Source organism: Pseudophryne corroboree, unplaced genomic scaffold (assembly GCF_028390025.1).
Source record: "Pseudophryne corroboree isolate aPseCor3 unplaced genomic scaffold, aPseCor3.hap2 scaffold_1112, whole genome shotgun sequence".
NCBI classification, from domain to species: domain Eukaryota; kingdom Metazoa; phylum Chordata; class Amphibia; order Anura; family Myobatrachidae; genus Pseudophryne; species Pseudophryne corroboree.
In genome coordinates, this window is record NW_026967738.1 from 13,039 (window position 1) to 31,585 (window position 18,547).

General features: G+C 46.2%; 14 non-coding genes and 3 pseudogenes across 14 annotated transcripts; 6 read left to right on the top strand and 11 right to left on the bottom strand.

Annotated features, from left to right (window-relative positions):
• Positions 1-52: 52 nt before the first annotated feature.
• LOC134989638 (U1 spliceosomal RNA) lies at positions 53-216 on the bottom strand. Its single transcript, XR_010194755.1, has one exon. It is a non-coding gene; the product is annotated as a U1 spliceosomal RNA (small nuclear RNA).
• A 692-nt stretch (positions 217-908) lies between these two features.
• On the bottom strand, positions 909-1,050 carry LOC134989556 (U1 spliceosomal RNA; annotated as a pseudogene).
• Positions 1,051-1,201: 151 nt separating this feature from the next.
• LOC134989584 (U1 spliceosomal RNA) lies at positions 1,202-1,365 on the bottom strand. The gene has a single exon (XR_010194707.1). It is a non-coding gene; the product is annotated as a U1 spliceosomal RNA (small nuclear RNA).
• Positions 1,366-2,057: 692 nt separating this feature from the next.
• On the bottom strand, positions 2,058-2,199 carry LOC134989557 (U1 spliceosomal RNA; annotated as a pseudogene).
• A 152-nt stretch (positions 2,200-2,351) lies between these two features.
• LOC134989624 (U1 spliceosomal RNA) lies at positions 2,352-2,515 on the bottom strand. The gene has a single exon (XR_010194742.1). It is a non-coding gene; the product is annotated as a U1 spliceosomal RNA (small nuclear RNA).
• A 1,304-nt stretch (positions 2,516-3,819) lies between these two features.
• TRNAN-AUU (transfer RNA asparagine (anticodon AUU)) lies at positions 3,820-3,893 on the top strand. The gene has a single exon. It is a non-coding gene; the product is annotated as a tRNA-Asn (tRNA).
• Positions 3,894-9,257: 5,364 nt separating this feature from the next.
• Positions 9,258-9,373, bottom strand: LOC134989617 (U5 spliceosomal RNA). Its single transcript, XR_010194735.1, has one exon. It is a non-coding gene; the product is annotated as a U5 spliceosomal RNA (small nuclear RNA).
• A 274-nt stretch (positions 9,374-9,647) lies between these two features.
• LOC134989610 (U5 spliceosomal RNA) lies at positions 9,648-9,763 on the bottom strand. The gene has a single exon (XR_010194728.1). It is a non-coding gene; the product is annotated as a U5 spliceosomal RNA (small nuclear RNA).
• A 275-nt stretch (positions 9,764-10,038) lies between these two features.
• LOC134989605 (U5 spliceosomal RNA) lies at positions 10,039-10,154 on the bottom strand. The gene has a single exon (XR_010194723.1). It is a non-coding gene; the product is annotated as a U5 spliceosomal RNA (small nuclear RNA).
• A 274-nt stretch (positions 10,155-10,428) lies between these two features.
• LOC134989602 (U5 spliceosomal RNA) lies at positions 10,429-10,544 on the bottom strand. Its single transcript, XR_010194720.1, has one exon. It is a non-coding gene; the product is annotated as a U5 spliceosomal RNA (small nuclear RNA).
• Positions 10,545-10,808: 264 nt separating this feature from the next.
• Positions 10,809-10,924, bottom strand: LOC134989614 (U5 spliceosomal RNA). Its single transcript, XR_010194732.1, has one exon. It is a non-coding gene; the product is annotated as a U5 spliceosomal RNA (small nuclear RNA).
• A 270-nt stretch (positions 10,925-11,194) lies between these two features.
• On the bottom strand, positions 11,195-11,310 carry LOC134989608 (U5 spliceosomal RNA). The gene has a single exon (XR_010194726.1). It is a non-coding gene; the product is annotated as a U5 spliceosomal RNA (small nuclear RNA).
• A 144-nt stretch (positions 11,311-11,454) lies between these two features.
• On the top strand, positions 11,455-11,582 carry LOC134989592 (U1 spliceosomal RNA; annotated as a pseudogene).
• A 593-nt stretch (positions 11,583-12,175) lies between these two features.
• LOC134989651 (U1 spliceosomal RNA) lies at positions 12,176-12,339 on the top strand. Its single transcript, XR_010194767.1, has one exon. It is a non-coding gene; the product is annotated as a U1 spliceosomal RNA (small nuclear RNA).
• Positions 12,340-12,491: 152 nt separating this feature from the next.
• Positions 12,492-12,654, top strand: LOC134989553 (U1 spliceosomal RNA). Its single transcript, XR_010194686.1, has one exon. It is a non-coding gene; the product is annotated as a U1 spliceosomal RNA (small nuclear RNA).
• A 675-nt stretch (positions 12,655-13,329) lies between these two features.
• Positions 13,330-13,493, top strand: LOC134989662 (U1 spliceosomal RNA). Its single transcript, XR_010194776.1, has one exon. It is a non-coding gene; the product is annotated as a U1 spliceosomal RNA (small nuclear RNA).
• Positions 13,494-13,645: 152 nt separating this feature from the next.
• Positions 13,646-13,808, top strand: LOC134989575 (U1 spliceosomal RNA). Its single transcript, XR_010194700.1, has one exon. It is a non-coding gene; the product is annotated as a U1 spliceosomal RNA (small nuclear RNA).
• The last annotated feature ends 4,739 nt before the right edge of the window (positions 13,809-18,547 follow it).

Genomic DNA, 18,547 nt, shown 5'->3' on the forward strand with positions numbered 1-18,547 from the left:
AAGGCTAGAGGAAGATCTGAGACAAATAAATCTGACTTTTACCAGAGCTGACCAGAGGAAAGCACAAACACAGTCCCCCACTACCACAAATAATGCAGTCGAGTTTCCCACATTTGGGGAAATCACAGGGGTCAGCATACCCAGAATGCAATGAATGAACCTCACCCTGGGAGAACAATCTTCATGACCAAGGTATCTCCTATGCAAAATAAGTATGATTTGGGATAGGGCTGGGGAGGGCCGCTGCTCAGGCACATCTCTGTCAAGTAAAGGAGATTCAACTGAGGCAGCACAAGGGAACTCTCATCTGGGGACAACAACTGCAGGGAGAACACATATTTTCAGATGAACATGGGAGGGCAGAAGGCTGCCTAAAACTGAAGCACCCCCAAACAACGAACCAAATGCAACTACTAGTGCAAGCATTCCTGGGGGAAGGCCTGCAGCAGATGGATTTGCTTATGGTGATGTCATCCAAGCAGTGGGTCAAAGTTGGCTTCAACCCTCGTCTGCATATGAAAAGAATAAAGGGGTGTGCAGGGCATGGCGGCCTTTTGCGGCGCTTGGATGACCCCTAGTTCGCATTAAACACCTCCACCCTCCTTCGGTGTGGGGCTCATGTTGGCTATGCCCCAGCCCCTGAAGCATTCAAGCTGATTTCTTGCAGCAGCTGGGCACTGTAACAGCTCCAGAGCTGCTCTGTAAAGCAAGTAAAAGGGTGTGGGCCCTGCAGCACTACCTGTAGTTTGCATTGTGCGTTGGAAGGCACAAAGTAAGCAGATGGGAGAAGTCAGGATAGTGCACAAGGGTATAGAAGGGAGGGGCTCAAGAAAAAAGAAGTGGAAACAGACAGCAAACTAGGCTGGAGAGAGACCTGAGACAAAGAGATCTGAATTATATGAGAGCCGACCAGGGGAAACACAAATTATGCAGTCAAGTTTCCCACATTTGGGGAAATCGCAGGGGCAGCACACCCAGAGTGCAATGGGTGAGCCTTGCCCTGGGAGAAGCATCTTCATGATCATAGTATCTCACCTGGCAGGTAAGTAGGAGTTGGGCTAGAGCTGGGGAGGGTCGCTGCTCGGGCACCCCCTGTCAAGTGAAGGAGATCCAACTGAGGCAGCACAAGGGAACTCTCGAAAGAAGAACAAGGCTAGAGGAAGATCTGAGACAAAGAAATCTGACTTTTACCAGAGCTGACCAGAGGAAAGCACAAACACAGTCCCCCACTACCACAAATAATGCAGTTGAGTTTCCCACATTTGGGGAAATCACAGGGGTCAGCATACCCAGAATGCAATGAATGAACCTAACCCTGGGAGAACAATCTTCATGACCATGGTATCTCCTATGCAAAATAAGTATGATTTGGGATAGGGCTGGGGAGGGCCGCTGCTCAGGCACATCTCTGTCAAGTAAAGGAGATTCAACTGAGGCAGCACAAGGGAACTCTCATCTGGGGACAACAACTGCAGGGAGAACACATATTTTCAGATGAACATGGGAGGGCAGAAGGCTGCCTAATACTGAAGCACCCCCAAACAACAAACCAAATGCAACAACTAGTGCAAGCATTCCTGGGGGAAGGCCTGCAGCAGATGGATTTGAATATGGTGATGTCATCCAAGCAGTGGGTCAAAGTTGGCTTCAACCCTCGTCTGCATATGAAAAGAATAAAGGGGTGTGCAGGGCATGGCGGCCTTTTGCGGCGCTTGGATGACCCCTAGTTCTCATTAAACACCTCCACCCTCCTTCGGTGTGGGGCTCATGTTGGCTATGCCCCAGCCCCTGAAGCATTCAAGCTGATTTCTTGCAGCAGCTGGGCACTGTAACAGCTCCAGAGCTGCTCTGTAAAGCAAGTAAAAGGGTGTGGGCCCTGCAGCACTACCTGTAGTTTGTATTGTGCGTTGGAAGGCACAAAGTAAGCAGACGGGAGAAGTCAGGATAGTGCACAAGGGTATAGAAGGGAGGGGCTCAAGAAAAAAGAAGTGGAAACAGACAGCAAACTAGGCTGGAGAGAGACCTGAGACAAAGAGATCTGAATTATATGAGAGCCGACCAGGGGAAACACAAATTATGCAGTCAAGTTTCCCACATTTGGGGAAATCGCAGGGGCAGCACACCCAGAGTGCAATGGGTGAGCCTTGCCCTGGGAGAAGCATCTTCATGATCATAGTATCTCACCTGGCAGGTAAGTAGGAGTTGGGCTAGAGCTGGGGAGGGTCGCTGCTCGGGCACCCCCCTGTCAAGTGAAGGAGATCCAACTGAGGCAGCACAAGGGAACTCTCGAAAGAAGAACAAGGCTAGAGGAAGATCTGAGACAAAGAAATCTGACTTTTACCAGAGCTGACCAGAGGAAAGCACAAACACAGTCCCCCACTACCACAAATAATGCAGTTGAGTTTCCCACATTTGGGGAAATCACAGGGGTCAGCATACCCAGAATGCAATGAATTAACCTAACCCTGGGAGAACAATCTTCATGACCATGGTATCTCCTATGCAAAATAAGTATGATTTGGGATAGGGCTGGGGAGGGCCGCTGCTCAGGCACATCTCTGTCAAGTAAAGGAGATTCAACTGAGGCAGCACAAGGGAACTCTCATCTGGGGACAACAACTGCAGGGAGAACACATATTTTCAGATGAACATGGGAGGGCAGAAGGCTGCCTAATACTGAAGCACCCCCAAACAACAAACCAAATGCAACAACTAGTGCAAGCATTCCTGGGGGAAGGCCTGCCGCAGATGGATTTGCATATGGTGATGTCATCCAAGCAGTGGGTCAAAGTTGGTTCAAACACCTTTGCAAAGTTCTATAAGTTTGATACCCTGGCTGAGGAGGACCTCCTGTTTGCTCAATCGGTGCTGCAAAGTCATCCGCACTCTCCTGCCCGTTTGGGAGCTTTGGTATAATCCCCATGGTCCTTACGGAGTCCCCAGCATCCTCTAGGACGTAAGAGAAAATAAGATTTTAAACCTACCGGTAAATCTTTTTCTCGTAGTCCGTAGAGGATGCTGGGTGCCCGTCCCAAGTGCGGTCTACTTCTGCAAGACTTGTATATAGTTATTGCTTACATAAGGGTTATATGTTAGTTTTCATCGGTCTTGGACTGATGCTATGTTGTTTTCATACTGTTAACTGGGTAGTATATCACAAGTTATACGGTGTGATTGGTGTGGCTGGTATGAATCTTGACCTTGGATTAACAAAAATCCTTTCCTCGTACTGTCCGTCTCCTCTGGGCACAGTTTCTCTAACTGAGGTATGGAGGAGGGGCATAGAGGGAGGAGCCAGTGCACACCCAGATCTAAAGTCTTTCTTAAAGTGCCCATGTCTGCTGCGGAGCCCGTCTATCCCCCATGGTCCTTACGGAGTCCCCATCATCCTCTACGGACTACGAGAAAAAAAAATTACCGGTAGGTTTAAAATGTTATTTTTTTCTCTGCAACCCACTGCTAAATTGTGCTTCCTAGCTGTTTTTTATAAAATCACTTAATTAAATCTAACTCTGATTACGTCAGAGAAGGCCAGGTACCCTACACCATAAGAGGGGGTTTGAAATTTTGACTTGTCTACTTAAAGATCACCAAAATCTGATGACAAGGTCAATTACATCCCTGGGTGGGATTGAACCACCAACCTTTTGGTTAATAGCCCATGTAAGTGCAAGAAATCCTGAAGCACTCACTCATCATGGGAAAGTACCAATGTGTTTCTTACAAAAATTCTCCAGATTATTGACTTTTTAAAGTTTTTCTAGGAAACGTTCTAGATGAATGCTTATTAGCCTTTGTCAGTATTGACTTTCGCAAGGTGTCTCTGTGGCGCAATCGGTTAGCATGTTTGGCTATTAACCAAAAGGTTGGTGGTTCAATCCCACCCAGGGATGTAATTGACCTTGTAATCAGATTTTGGTGATCTTTAAGTAGACAAGTCAAAATTTCAAAAACCCCACTTATGGTGTAGGGTACCTGGCCTTCTCTGATGTAATCAGAGTTAGATTTGATTAAGTGATTTTATAAAAAAACAGCTAGGAAGCACAATTTAGCAGTGAGTTGCAGAGAAAAAAAATTATGCTGGCAGAAAAGTCCAATTGAGTGATTAAACAGCTCTTCATTTTCTGATTTTATGTTTATGCTAACAAATTTGCTCTCTGAAAAGTGTCCACAAAGCCAAGTCTCTGATTAACACCTTTGTAGGAATGGTTTTTCACCTATTACTGAATTAAACTTGCTTCATTGGAAAGGCATCAAAGATGCATCCTCATTTCAATGTCTACTGAAATAATACAGGTTGACACCAGGAAACGTCACTGCATCCTTGCTGCTTCCTCATGGGGAAGTCTGTTTAATGTGAAAACAAGGTGATATCTAATCAGCACACAGGTAAGGAATTAAGAAAATCTTTCTTTATGGGTGAAGATGTTTCTCACAAATTGTTGTCCCAATGCATCATTGAAATTCAAGATGGAAGATGATTTTCATATATCACTTGTACATTTTGCATTGCTCTTCTGGTGACAATGTAGTTTGTTTTTGTCAATTACCATTTCAGTAATAGGGTAAAGAAAATTAAGTGGATTTTTTAAAGAAAACAATGCTGTCAATATACTATTAAAACAAATTAAAATGATAAAAGTTATTGTACTTTAAGTAAAAATAAAAGTGCCAAAATATCAATCCCAGTTTTTGATTACTTTAATTATAAAAAAAAAAATGCACATAGCAGAGGATAGTTTCGATCAATCGACCTCTGGGTTATGGGCCCAGCATGCTTCCATTGCACTACTCTGCTGCTCATGGAAGTGTCAGAGATCCTGAAGACTAAATTGATTAAAGGCCTAAAAGTACTGGACTATAAGGAAAGACTTACTAGGCTGAATATTTATACACTAGAAAAGAGGTGCCTAAGAGGAGATATTATTAATATCTTCAAATATGTAAAGATACATAACAAAGAGTTATCAGAGGAATTATTTATTAAAAGAACACGTGGTCACTCGCTGCGACTGGAGGAAAGTTCAGAACGCAATGGAGGAAAGGTTTCTTCACTGTTAGGGCAATCAGGATGTGGAATTCCCTGCCAGGGAAGGTGGTAATGGCGGACTCTGTAATTGGATTTAAAAAAGGAATGGATACATTTCTGAATGAAAAAGCTATCCAAGGTTATAATACTTAAAATATCAACATGGTTAATCCGGGGGTAACATGAGTTATAGTAGCTAACTAGTCATAAAACATTATTCAGCAAGTATGTAGAATCATCACAACTTAAAACAGGTTGAACACGATGGGCAATTTGCCTCTATTCAACCTCAAAAACTATGTTACTATATTACTATGTTATTGTAGTATACAGAACACCACAATGCAATGAGCAGTGATAGTGAGCACTGATGAGGATACTAGAACTGACACTGAGCAGCAAGATGCAGCACTGGACTATTAGTAATGTACTGTATTATGCTGAGCAACACAATGCAGCACAAGACAATGAACAGTGATACTGAGCACTGATGAGGATACTACTGAGAACTGACACTGAGCAGGAGAGACACACTACTAGTATTACTGAGCAGCAATAAGTAACCACTGATACTGAGCACTGATATTGAGATTTCCACTGAGAGAACATAGCCACGTCCTCTCCGCTCTCTCTTCAATGCACGAGTAAAAATGGCAGCAACGCGCAGCTCTTTATATGGAATCCGAATCTCGCGAGAATCCGACAGCGGGATGATGACATTTTCCCTTGTTCAGGTTTTCCGAGTCAGGCGGGAACAACCGAGCCTGCCTCGGACCAGTGTAAACCACGTGGAGTTCGTGGGGAATTCGGTTCTCGGAGAACCGAACCCGCTCCTCTCTACCTTATACCCTATCAATTTTTTTATTTTCAATCTAAGCCCCTGCAGTTTTCTGTAAGCATCTGCTTCGCTATGATGATCAACAAGTCACAAGGGCAAACACTCAGGGTTTGAGGCGTAGATCTTAGGACCAGCTGCTACAAGCATGGCAGAGGTGTCACTATCACTGGTGACACCCAGAGAGGTGGCGAGGGAGATTGTAATGCAGTGCGCGCAGATAAGCAGTGCAATGGTAAAAAGGAGGCATGGTTTCATAGGTAGGGGCGTGGCCTGGTGGCCTGAATCTACATTTTGTTGCTCCGGGTGTCCCGGGGGTTGGGGGCTGCACCCGGGGACTAGTGTGTGAGCGGTGCTGGCTCCTGCAAAGTGACAGGGCATGGCCACCCAGCATGACGCCTCCCTTCTTGACCATGCTGTAATTGCAGTCGCACTGCAGTTCAGCGTGATCATAAAAAATGGTGTAGGCTCCTGCTGGTGCAGACTGTATGTGCGCGCAGGAAGCCGCCACCATTTTTGTGATCACAGCGGCTGAATGTGATGTCATACAGTCGCTGTGACCACGCCCCCTGTGTCTCCTCCGTTGCAGACCCCATTTTGAAGCCTTGCCCCCGCACCGCTCCATCCCTGACTTGGAAATGGAGTGTTGCTGACCCACCTCTCCCCCCCTTCCCCGCCCCGATTGACAGGCAGAGGCGATCACATTCTCTGCGGGGTGCCGCAGAAAATGCAGGCACATGCGTATGCTCTTAGCAATTTTTGCAGTTGGATCGCTTATTGTGATTGCAATCCAACCTGAATCAGGCCCTATTACCTATCACAATGCGCTGCGGGCAGTACAAAATTGGGTTAATATAGGAGAAAAACCCCCAGACCTGTGCTCCTTAACTGTACCTGGTGGCTAGTGGAGCGGCTGCCCAGTAATCAGTGTCCACCGCAGTGCGCACACGGCCCACCCCCTACGGCCTCGCTCCCCTTCAGCAGCGGCCTCGTGATCCGGAAGGGTGGTGTGTGTGTGACTGACCTTAGGATGAAACCGGAGCCTCCGCTGCAGTGACCCAGCAACCAGGGCACGGGAGTATACAGCGCCGCTGGGAGTGATGAAGCTGCAGTAAAGATGTCTATTAGACCTAGCCTGCTGCAGCCCTTGTAGATTCTCATAAAACAAGTTCTTCTTTTCTTGTCAAAATTAATAGCTAAGAATAGGCTGCCTGAGGCAGGCCCCTGTTAATTGGCCTGCTACTGAAGGCACCAACTACAAACTGAGCTCCCTGTTCATGGAAGCGGGGTTATAGAGGAGAATGCACTGAGCTTCTTGGGAACAGTCAAAAGCTTTGAGCCGGTTGGTGCCTCAGATCAAGATCCTACTCTACACCCCAATGTGAATCCTTGTGGAGTCCAGTGTACCCCACAGAAGAAATTAATGTGTCACACCCATTGGCAGCAACCTTAGAATAGCTGCTGACGGGCACAATTGAGAAAGGAAGGGGGGGGGACATTTGAATCCAGCACATAGATGCAATTCAAATATGTAATTCGTACCTTCCTATTTTAAAATATAATGGATGAACCTCACCCTGTGAGAACAATCTTCATGATCAAGAGATCTCATATGCAAAATAAATATGAGTTGGGATAGGGCTGGGGAGGGCTGCTCGGGCAGCACCTCCCCCGTCAAGTTAAGGAGATTCAACTGAGGAAGCACAAGGGAACTCTCGTCTGGGGACAACAACTGCAGGGAGACCACATCTTTTCAGATGAACATGGGAGGGCGGAAGGCTGCCTAATACTGAAGCACCATATGCAACAACTAGTACAAGCATTCCTGGGGGAAGGTCTGCAGCAGACAGATTTGCATACGGTGATGTTATCCAAGCAGTGGGCCAAAGTTGACTGGAACCCTCATCTGCATATGAAAAGAGAAAAGGGGCATGCAGGGCATGGCGGCCTTTTGCAGTGCTTGGATGACCCCTAGTTCACATTAAACACCCCCACCCTCCTTTGGTGTGGGGCTCATGTTGGCCATGCCCCATCCCCTGAAGCATTCAAGCTGATTTCTTGCAGCAGCTGGGCACTGTAACAGCTCCAGAGCTGTTCTGTAAGGCAAGTAAAAGGGTGTGGGCCCTGCAGCACCACCTGTAGTTCGCATTGTGCGTTGGAAGGCACAAAGTAAGCAGACGGGAGGAGAAGTCAGGATAGTGCGCAAGGGCATTCTTTTCTCTTAGTCCGTAGAGGATGCTGGGGTCACATTAAGAACCATGGGGTATAGACGGGATCCGCAAGAGACATGGGCACTTTAAGACTTTCAAAGGGTGTGAACTGGCTCCTCCCTCTATGCCCCTCCTCCAGACTCCAGTTATAGGAACTGTGCCCAGGGAGACGGACATTTCGAGGAAAGGATTTATTGTTAAACTAAGGTGAGCATCTTACCAGCTCACACCTTAAACATGCCGCAGAACGTGGCATTCAACAGAACACAAGCCAACGGCATGAACAATTGCAGCAAAAAGCTGACCAGAACCATAACACAACATGTGTATAACCACAAGTAATAACTGCAGACACAGTATGGACTGGGACGGGTGCCCAGCATCCTCTACAGACTAAGAGAAAAGGATTTACCGGTAGGTATTAAAATCCTATTTTCTCATACGACCTAGAGGATGCTGGGGTCACATTAAGAACCATGGGGTTATACCAAAGCTCTTGAACGGGTGGGAGAGTGCGTACGACTCTGCAGCACCGAATGACCCAACTTAAGGTTATCATCAGCCAAGGTATCAAACTTGTAAAACTTAGCAAAAGTGTTTACTAAATAGCTGCTCGGCAAAGTTGCAATGCCGAGACTCCCCGACCAGCTGCCAAGGATGAACCCACCTTTCTAGTAGAATGGGTCTTCACCTACTTCAGTAACGGCAATCCTGCCGTGGAACGAGCATGCTGAATCTTACCACAGATCCAGCGCATAATGGTCTGCATGGAAGCAGGACACCAAATCCTGTTGGGAGCATACAGGACAAACAGAGCCTCTGTTTTCCTAATCTGAACCGTTCTGGTGACATACATTTTCAAAGTTCTGACCACAGCCAGAGACTTTGACTCAACGAAGGTGTCAGTGGCCAAAGGCACCATGTGGAAAGATGAACCACCTTCGGCAGAAATTGTTGACGTGTCCTCAATTCTGCTCTATCTTCATGAAAGATCAAATAAAGGCTCTTGTGATACTGCATGGTTTGTACTGTTTTCCATGTGCTCCCAGACCTTTAAGCAAGTAGCATGGTCAAGAAAGTTCTGTTTGAAAAGAAACAACATTTACTGTCATTGTTATGCAAATAAACTTACATTAAAGCTAACAAGAAAGCACACTCGTTCTGTCTTTAAACTGATAAAAGAAACCCCAATAATATGGGGCATGCAAAAATTGAGATAAAACTCAGTTTTGCTCCTCTCCACGGAAATCTTTAATAAAAGGCGAAATATTTGTTAGTTCTGAAGAGAAACCAGAGCATGACCAAGATTCCACCTGTCGCCTGAGTGCCATGCCAGCAGTTCTCATTCAGCTGAAAGTGAGCACCCAATTTGAATGAAAGAAAGCAGATTTCTCACCAGGCTTCCCCTTGCTATAAACATGGTTTGTACTCTTTTCCATGTGCTCCCAGATCTTTCAAGCAATTAGTATAGTCAAGAAAGTTCTGTTTGAAAAGAAACAAACATTTACTGTCATTTCTATGCAAATGAGCTTACATTAAAGCACACTCGTTCTATCTTTAAACCGATAAAAGAAACCCCAATAAGACGGAGCATGCAAAAATTGAGATAAAACTCAGTTTTGCTCCTCTCCACGGAAATCTTTAGTAAAAGGCGAAAGATCTGTTCGTTTTGAAGAGAAACCAGAGCATGACCAAGATTCCACCTGTCGCCTGAGTGCCATGCCAGCAATCCTCATTCAGCTCAAAGTGAGCACCCAATTTGAAAGAAAGAAAGCAGATTTCTCACCAGGCTTCCCCTTGCTATAAACATGGTTTGTACTCTTTTCCATGTGCTCCCAGATCTTTCAAGCAATTAGTGTGGTCAAGAAAGTTCTGTTTGAAAAGAAACAAACATTTACTGTCATTTCTATGCAAATGAGCTTACATTAAAGCACACTCGTTCTATCTTTAAACCGATAAAATAAAATCCCAATAAGATGGGGCATGCAAAAATTGAGATAAAACTCAGTTTTGCTCCTCTCCACGGAAATCTTTAGTAAAAGGCGAAAGATTTGTTCGTTCTGAAGAGAAACCAGAACATGACCAAGATTCCACCTGTCGCCTGAGTGCCATGCCAGCAGTCCTCATTCAGCTCAAAGTGAGCACCCAATTTGAAAGAAAGAAAGCAGATTTCTCACCAGGCTTCCCCTTGCTATAAACATGGTTTGTACTCTTTTCCATGTGCTCCCAGATCTTTCAAGCATTTAGTATAGTCAAGAAAGTTCTGTTTGAAAAGAAACAAACATTTACTGTCATTTCTATGCAAATGAGCTTACATTAAAGCACACTCGTTCTATCTTTAAACCGATAAAAGAAACCCCAATAAGACGGAGCATGCAAAAATTGAGATAAAACTCAGTTTTGCTCCTCTCCACGGAAATCTTTAGTAAAAGGCGAAAGATCTGTTCGTTTTGAAGAGAAACCAGAGTATGACTAAGATTCCACCTGTCGCCTGAGTGCCATGCCAGCAGTCCTCATTCAGCGCAAAGTGAGCACCCAATTTGAAAGAAAGAAAGCAGATTTCTCACCAGGCTTCCCCTTGCTATAAGCATGGTTTGTACTCTTTTCCATGTGCTCCCAGATCTTTCAAGCAATTAGAATGGTCAAGAAAGTTCTGCTTGAAAAGAAACAGACATTTATAGTCATTGTTATGCAAATAAACTTACATTAAAGCTAACAAGAAACTGATAAAAGAAACCCCAATAATATGGGGCATGCAAAAATTGAGATAAAACTCAGTTTTGCTCCTCTCCACAGAAATCTTTAATAAAAGGCGAAAGATTTGTTCGTTCTGAAGAGAAACCAGAGCATGACCAAGATTCCACCTGTCGCCTAAATGCTGTGCCAGCAGTCCTCATTCAGATCAAAGTGAGCGCCCAACTTGAAAGTAAGCAGATTTCTCACCTGGCTTCTCCTTGCTATAAGCATGGTTTGTACTGTATTCCATGTGCTCCCAGATCTTTCAAGCAAGTAGCATGGTCAAGAAAGTTCTGTTTGAAAAGAAACAAACATTTACTGTCATTTCTATGCAAATGAGCTTACATTAAAGCACACTCATTCTATCTTTAAACCGATAAAAGAAACCCCAAAAAGATGGGGCATGCAAAAATTGAGATAAAACTCGGTTTTGCTCCTCTCCACGGAAATCTTTAATAAAAGGCGAAAGATTTGTTCGTTCTGAAGAGAAACCAGAGCATGACCAAGATTTTTATCTGAAAATATGTGTTCTCCCTGCAGTTGTTGTCCCCAGATGAGAGTTCCCTTGTGCTGCCTCAGTTGAATCTCCTTTACTTGACAGAGATGTGCCTGAGCAGCGGCCCTCCCCAGCCCTATCCCAAATCATACTTATTTTGCATAGGAGATACCATGGTCATGAAGATTGTTCTCCCAGGGTGAGGTTCATTCATTGCATTCTGGGTATGCTGACCCCTGTGATTTTCCCAAATGTGGGAAACTCGCTTTTATACCCTTGTGCACTATCCTGACTTCTCCTCCTGTCTGCTTACTTTGTGCCTTCCAATGCACAATGCAAACTACAGGTAGTGCTGCAGGGCCCACACCCTTTTACTTGCCTTACAGAGCAGCTCTGGAGCTGATACAGTGCCAAGCTGCTGCAAGAAATCAGCTTGAATGCTTCAGGGGATGGGGCATGGCCAACATGAGCCCCACACCGAAGGAGGGTGGGGGTGTTTAATGCGAACTAAGGGTCATCCAAGCGCCGCAAAAGGCCGCCATGCCCTGCATACCCCTTTTCTCTTTTCATATGCAGATGAGGGTTCCAGCCAACTTTGGCCCACTGCTTGGATGACATCACCGTATGCAAATCCGTCTTCTGCAGAACTTCCCCCAGGAATGCTTGCACTAGTTGTTGCATTTGGTTTGTTGTTTGGGGGTGCTTCAGTATTAGGCAGCCTTCTGCCCTCCCATGTTCATCTGAAAATATGTGTTCTCCCTGCAGTTGTTGTCCCCAGATGAGAGTTCCCTTGTGCTGCCTCAGTTGAATCTCCTTTACTTGACAGAGATGTGCATGAGCAGCGGCCCTCCCCAGCCCTATCCCAAATCATACTTATTTTGCATAGGAGATACCATGGTCATGAAGATTGTTCTCCCAGGGTGAGGTTCATTCATTGCATTTTGGGTATGCTGACCCCTGTGATTTACCCAAATGTGGGAAACTCGACTGCATTATTTGTGGTAGTGGGGGACTGTGTTTGTGCTTTCCTCTGGTCAGCTCTGTTAAAACTCAGATTTCTTTGTCTCAGATTTTCCTCTAGCCTTGTTCTTCTTTCGAGAGTTCCCTTGTGCTGCCTCAGGTGGATCTCCTTCACTTGACAGGGGGGTGCCCGAGCAGCGACCCTCCCCAGCTCTAGCCCAACTCCTACTTACCTGCCAGGTGAGATACTATGATCAGGAAGGTGCTTCTCCCAGGGCAAGGCTCACCCATTGCACTCTGGGTGTGCTGCTCCTACGATTTCCCCAAATGTGGGACACTTGACTGCATAATTTGTGTTTCCTCTGGTCGGCTCTCGTATAATTCAGATCTCTTTGTCTCAGGTCTTTCTCCAGCCTAGTTTGCTGTCTGTTTCCACTTCTTTTATCTTGAGCCCCTCCCTTCTATACCCTTGTGCACTATCCTGACTTCTCCTCCCGTCTGCTTACTTTGTGCCTTCCAATGCACAATGCAAACTACAGGTAGTGCTGCAGGGCCCACACAATCTTTTACTTGCCTTAAAGAGCAGCTCTGGAGCTGTTACAGTGCCCAGCTGCTGCAAGAAATCAGCTTGAATGCTTCAGGGGATGGGGCATGGCCAACATGAGCCCCACACCAAAGGTGGGTGGGGGTGTTTAATGCGAACTAGGGGTAATCCAAGCACCGCAAAAGGCCGCCATGCCCTGCACGCCCCTTTTCTCTTTTCATATGCAGATGAGGGTTGAAGCCAACTTTGACCCACTGCTTGGATGACATCACCATATGCAAATCCATCTGCTGCAGGCCTTGCCCCAGGAATGCTTGCACTAGTTGTTGCATTTGGTTTGTTGTTTGGGGGTGCTTCAGTATTAGGCAGCCTTCTGCCCTCCCATGTTCATCTGAAAATATGTGTTCTCCCTGCAGTTGTTGTCCCCAGATGAGAGTTCCCTTGTGCTGCCTCAGTTGAATCTCCTTTACTTGACAGAGATGTGCCTGAGCAGCGGCCCTCCCAGCCCTATCCCAAATCATACTTATTTTGCATAGGAGACACCATGGTCATGAAGATTGTTCACCCAGGGTGAGGTTCATTCATTGCATTCTGGGTATGCTGACCCCTGTGATTTCCCCAAATGTGGGAAACTCGCCTGCATTTTTTGTGGTAGTGGGGGACTGTGTTTGTGTTTTCCTCTGGTCAGCTCTGGTAAAAGTCAGATTTCTTTGTCTCATATATTCCTCTAGCCTTGTTCTTCTTTCGAGAGTTCCCTTGTGCTGCCTCAGTTGGATCTCCTTCACTTGACAGGGGGGTGCCCGAGCAGTGACCCTCCCCAGCTCTAGCCCAACTCCTACTTACCTGCCAGGTGAGATACTATGATCATGAAGGTGCTTCTCCCAGGGCAAGGCTCACCCATTGCACTCTGGGTGTGCTGCTCCTGTGATTTCCCCAAATGTGGGAAACTTGATTGCATAATTTGTGTTTCCCCTGGTCGGCTCTCGTATAATTCAGATCTCTTTGTCTCAGGTCTCTCTCCAGCCTAGTTTGCTGTCTGTTTCCACTTCTCTTTTCTGGAGCCACTCCCTTCTATGCCCTTGCGCACTATCCTGACTTCTCCCGTCTGCTTACTTTGTGCCTTCCAACGCACAATGCGAACTACAGGTAGTGCTGCAGGGCCCACACCCTTTTAGTTGCCTTACAGAGCAGCTCTGGAGCTGTTACAGTGCCCAGCTGCTGCAAGAAATCAGCTTGAATGCTTCAGGGGCTGGGGCATAGCCAACATGAGCCCCACACCAAAGGAGGGTGGGGGTGTTTAATGCGAACTAGGGGTCATCCAAGCACCGCAAAAGGCCGCCATGCCCTGCATGCCCCTTTTCTCTTTTCATATGCAGATGAGGGTTCCAGCCAACTTTGGCCCACTGCTTGGATGACATCACCGTATGCAAATCCGTCTGCTGCAGACCTTCCCCCAGGAATGCTTGTACTAGTTGTTGCATATGGTTTGATATTTGATGGTGCTTCAGTATTAGGCAGCCTTCCGCCCTCCCATGTTCATCTGAAAAGATGTGGTCTCCCTGCAGTTGTTGTCCCCAGACGAGAGTTCCCTTGTGCTTCCTCAGTTGAATCTCCTTAACTTGATGGGGGAGGGGCTGCCCGAGCAGCCACCCTCCCCAGCCCTATCCCAACTCATACTTATTTTGCATATGAGATCTCTTGATCATGAAGATTGTTCTCACAGGGTGAAGTTCATCCATTATATTTTAAAATAGGAAGGTACAAATTACATATTTGAATTGCATCTATGTGCTGGATTCAAATGTCCCCCCCCCCCTTCCTTTCTCAATTGTGCCCATCAGCAGCTATTCTAAGGTTGCTGCCAATGGGTGTGACACATTAATTTCTTCTGTGGGGTACACAGGACTCCACAAGGATTCACATTGGGGTGTAGAGTAGGATCTTGATCTGAGGCACCAACCGACTCAAAGCTTTTGACTGTTCCCAAGATGCTCAGCGCATCCTCCTCTATAACCCCGCTTCCATGAACAGGGAGCTCAGTTTGTAGTTGGTGCCTTCAGTAGCAGGCCACTTAACAGGGGCCTGCCTCAGGAAGCCAATTCTTAGCTATTCATTTTGACAAGAAAAGAAGAACTTGTTTTATGAGAATCTACAAGGGCTGCAGCAGGCTAGGTCTAATAGACATCTTTACTGCAGCTTCATCACTCCCAGCGGCGCTGTATACTCCCGTGCCCTGGTTGCTGGGTCACTGCAGCGGAGGCTCCGGTTTCTTCCTAAGGTCAGTCACACACACACCGCCCTTCCGGATCACGAGGCCGCTGATGAAGGGGAGCGTGGCCGTAGGGGGTGGACCGTGTGCGCACTGGCGTGGACACTGATTACTGGGCAGCCGCTCCACTAGCCACCAGGTACAGTTAAGGAGCACAGGTCTGGGGGTTTTTCTCCTATATTAAACCAATTTTGTACTGCCCGCAGCGCATTGTGATAGGTAATAGGGCCTGATTCAGGTTGGATTGCAATCACAATAAGTGATCCAACTGCAAAAATTGCTAAGAGCATACGCATGTGCCTGCATTTTCTGCGGCACCCCGCAGAGAATGCGATCGCCTCTGCCTGTCAATCGGGGCAGGGGGGGAGAGGGGGGTCAGCAACACTCCATTTCCAAGTCAGGGATGGAGCGGTGCGGGGGCAAGGCTTCAAAATGGGGTCTGCAATGGAGGAGACACAGGGGGCGTGGTCACAGCAGCTGTATGACATCACATTCAGCCGCTGTGATCACAAAAATGGTGGCGGCTTCCTGCGCGCACATACAGTCTGCACCAGCAGGAGGCTACACCATTTTTTATGATCACGCTGAACTGCAGTGCGACTGCAATTACAGCATGGTCAAGAAGGGAGGCGTCATGCTGGGTGGCCATAAGAGATGAGCGGGTTCGGTTCCTCGGAATCCGAACCCGCCCGAACTTCACCCTTTTTTGCTCGGGTCCGAGCAGACTCGGATCCTCTCGCCTTGCTCGGTTAACCCGAGCGCGCCCGAACGTCATCATCCCGCTGTCGGATTCTCACGAGACTTGGATTCTATATAAGGAGCCGCGCGTCGCCGCCATTTTCACACGTGCATTGAGATTGATAGGGAGAGGACGTGGCTGGCGTCCTCTCCGTTTAGATTAGAAGATAGAGACGAGTGACATTTGATTTACTACTAATTTGGGGAGCAGTTGAACTTGTCAGGAGTACTCAGTAGTGCAGAGTTTTGCTGATAGTGACCACCAGTTTTATTATTTATAATCCGTTCTCTGCCTGAAAAAAAACGATACACATACCATATCTGTGCTCAGCCTCAGTGTGCTGCATGATATATCATCTATGTATATCTGACTGTGCTGAGTGCTCACTGCTCACACAGCTTAATTGTGGGGGAGACTGGGGAGCAGTTATAGCAGGAGTACAGTGCACACTTTTGCTGCCAGTGTGACCACCAGTATATTGTCTGCCTGAAAAAGTTAAACACTCCTGTGGTGTTTTTTTTTTATTCTATAAATGCATTCTGCTGACAGTGTCCAGCAGGTCCGTCATACATATATTATATAAATATTTACCTGCAGTAGTGTTATATTTTTTTTTTCATCTTTATCATCTCTATATTAGCAGACGCAGTACGGTAGTCCACGGCTGTGGCTATCTCTGTGTCGTCAGTGCTCGTCCATAATTGTATACCTACCTACCTGTGGTGGTTTTTTTTTTTCTATCTTCTTCATACTAGTAGTTTAGGAGTCTACTGACAGTGTCCACCAGGTCCATCATTATATTATATACCTACAGTAGTAATATATTTATTATATTATCTATACTAGCAGACGCAGTACGGTAGTCCACGGCTGTGGCTATCTCTGTGTCGTCAGTGCTCGTCCATAATTGTATACCTACCTACCTGTGGTGGGGGTTTTTTTTCTATCTTCTTCATACTAGCAGTTTAGGAGTCTGCTGACAGTGTCCACCAGGTCCGTCATTATATTATATACCTACAGTAGTAATATATTTAGTATATTATCTATACTAGCAGACGCAGTACGGTAGTCCACGGCTGTACCTACCTCTGTGTCGTCACTCGTCCATAATTGTATACCTAACTGTGGTGGGTTTTTTTTTCTATCTTCTTCATACTAGTAGTTTAGCAGTCTGCTGACAGTGTCCACCAGGTCCGTCATTATATTATATATACCTACAGTAGTTATATATATTTTTTTTTATATCATTAATTATCATCTCTATACTAGCAGACGCAGTACGGTAGGCCACGGCTGTGGCTATCTCTGTGTCGTCAGTGCTCGTCCATAATTGTATACCTACCTACCTGTGGTGGAAGTTTTTTTCTATCTTCTTCATACTAGTAGTTTAGCAGTCTGCTGACAGTGTCCACCAGGTCCGTCATTATATTATATATACCTACAGTAGTTATATATATATTTTTTTTTATATTATTAATTATCATCTCTATACTAGCAGACGCAGTACGGTAGTCCACGGCTGTAGCTACCTCTGTGTCGTCAGTCACTCGTCATCCATAAGTATACTAGTATCCATCCATCTCCATTGTTTACCTGAGGTGCCTTTTAGTTGTGCCTATTAAAATATGGAGAACAAAAATGTTGAGGTTCCAAAAATAGGGAAAGATCAAGATCCACTTCCACCTCGTGCTGAAGCTGCTGCCACTAGTCATGGCCGAGACGATGAAATTCCATCAACGTCGTCTGCCAAGGCCGATGCCCAATGTCATAGTACAGAGCATGTAAAATCCAAAACACAAAAGATCAGTAAAAAAATGACTCAAAAATCTAAATAAAAATCGTCGGAGGAGAAGCGTAAACTTGCCAATATGCCATTTACCACACGGAGTGGCAAGGAACGGCTGAGGCCCTGGCCTATCTTCATGGCTAGTGGTTCAGCTTCACATGAGGATGGAAGCACTCAGCCTCTCGCTAGAAAAATGAAAAGACTTAAGCTGGCAAAAGCACAGCAAAGAACTGTGCGTTCTTCAAAATCACAAATCCACAAGGAGAGTCCAATTGTGTCGGTTGCGATGCCTGACCTTCCCAACACTGGACGTGAAGAGCATGCACCTTCCACCATTTGCACGCCCCCTGCAAGTGCTGGAAGGAGCACCCGCAGTCCAGTTCCTGATAGTCAGATTGAAGATGTCAGTGTTGAAGTACACCAGGATGAGGAGAATATGGGTGTTGCTGGCGCTGGGGAGGAAATTGACAAGGAGGATTCTGATGGTGAGGTGGTTTGTTTAAGTCAGGCACCCGGCGAGACACCTGTTGTCCGTGGGAGGAATATGGCCATTGACATGCCTGGTGAAAATACCAAAAAAATCAGCTCTTCGGTGTGGAAGTATTTCAACAGAAATGCGGACAACAGGTGTCAAGCCGTGTGTTGCCTTTGTCAAGCTGTAATAAGTAGGGGTAAGGACGTTAACCACCTCGGAACATCCTCCCTTATACGTCACCTGCAGCGCATTCATCATAAGTCAGTGACAAGTTCAAAAACTTTGGGCGACAGCGGAAGCAGTCCACTGACCAGTAAATCCCTTCCTCTTGTAACCAAGCTCACGCAAACCACCCCACCAACTCCCTCAGTGTCAATTTCCTCCTTCCCCAGGAATGCCAATAGTCCTGCAGGCCATGTCACTGGCAATTCTGACGAGTTCTCTCCTGCCTGGGATTCCTCCGATGCA